The following is a 1,376-nucleotide window of genomic DNA, read 5'->3' as shown; positions in this document are numbered from 1 at the left end:
GGAAGGCGCCCGCGTGGGGTAGGGGCAGGAGGCTGGGGGCTGGCCTGGTTGCCATGCGTCTGCCTTGTCGCTGTGGAGGGGCAGGTGTCCTGAAGGACCTGCTCGGCGTGGGCCTGACCGCCGTGAGCCCCTCGCAGCCCAGGGTGCAGGGCTCCGGCTGCAGCCGCCGCCCGCGTGTGACTCGTCCCCGTGGGGTGAGCGTCCGCCGCGGGAGGGGAAGGGCCGCGACTGGAGGCTCACACGGGCCTCACCCTGACGTCAGGTGGGCCTGGCGGCGTGTCAGGCGTGTCGGGTGTGTCGGGTGACATGAGTCCGTTCCCCTGTCCTGCCTTTTCCACGTGGCTGTCGGGAATGAGAAGTGACCCCTGTGGCTCGTGGCGTGCTCCCACTGGTGGCTCTCCTGTCGGTGGACGTGGGGAGCGTTGGCTTTGCAGCCACTGGGGACCCGCACCCCCACCCCTCAGTTGGCTCTGGTCAAGCTGAGGGGAAGCCTGAGTGGTGGGTGACTTTCAGGGGCACCGGGCCTTCAGCAGCCTGTCCAGCCCTGGTCTGGGTCCCTTGGAGGAACAGGTCCGGCAGGCGTGTTGCTGCCCGGCTCTCTGGCCTGACTGCAGCCCTGAGGGCAGGGCCCAGGCCCTCCCCCGTGCGGAGCCGCTGCGCTGCTGGGCCCTGGGCGCCTGCTGGGAGGGCGTCGTGTGTGATGGACTGGGGCTGAGGCAGAGCTGCTGGTCACCTGCTTGACCAGAAAGCGAAGGGGACACCCATGGCGGCCCAGAGGCGGCCCAGGCGTCTTCCCTCGCCTGACTAGGACTCACCTCGTCTGAAAGGAGACGGCCCCCCCACCACCACCTGCCAGCCTCCCACCTCAGGGCAGGAGCACCTGGGCCCACGCCTCCTGAGAGCAGGCAGCCTCCTGGGCCCCTTCCTGCTCACCATATCCAGGTCAGGGGAGGCTGTCCTCCACAGGGGCCTTGGTGGTGACTGTGGACGGTGCCCAGGGCTCGTCAGCCCTACCGGGCGCTCCTCTTCCAGCTCATGTTCTCTGGTTAAATATCTTCTCAATCATTTCTTTCAGGGTGAGACCCATTCTGAAGGCCAGCAACCGTGGCACAGCCGCCTTGCCCTGGGGGCGCTGAGGGGGCCATAATGGGGGGCGCCACGGGGCAAGGGGGACCCCACGGTGGCCCTGCTGCAGGCACCCCTGCCTCCCCGGAAGCTGCGCGTGTGCTGGGACCCTCCAGGCGCCGTAGTCACGTGTCTCTTCTCTCTCTGTCTCTGTCATTTCTGTTGTGCTCCTCGGCCCAGCCCGGCTCGCGAGGCCGCCCTCCTCCATGCTCCGCCTCGCCCGCCGTCGCCGGCGCCCTGTGACCAGGCCC

The sequence above is a fragment of the Bison bison genome, unplaced genomic scaffold, assembly GCF_000754665.1.
Source record: "Bison bison bison isolate TAMUID 2011002044 unplaced genomic scaffold, Bison_UMD1.0 scf7180017846849, whole genome shotgun sequence".
Taxonomy (NCBI): Eukaryota; Metazoa; Chordata; class Mammalia; order Artiodactyla; family Bovidae; genus Bison; species Bison bison.
Note: the sequence above shows the minus strand (reverse complement) of the source record.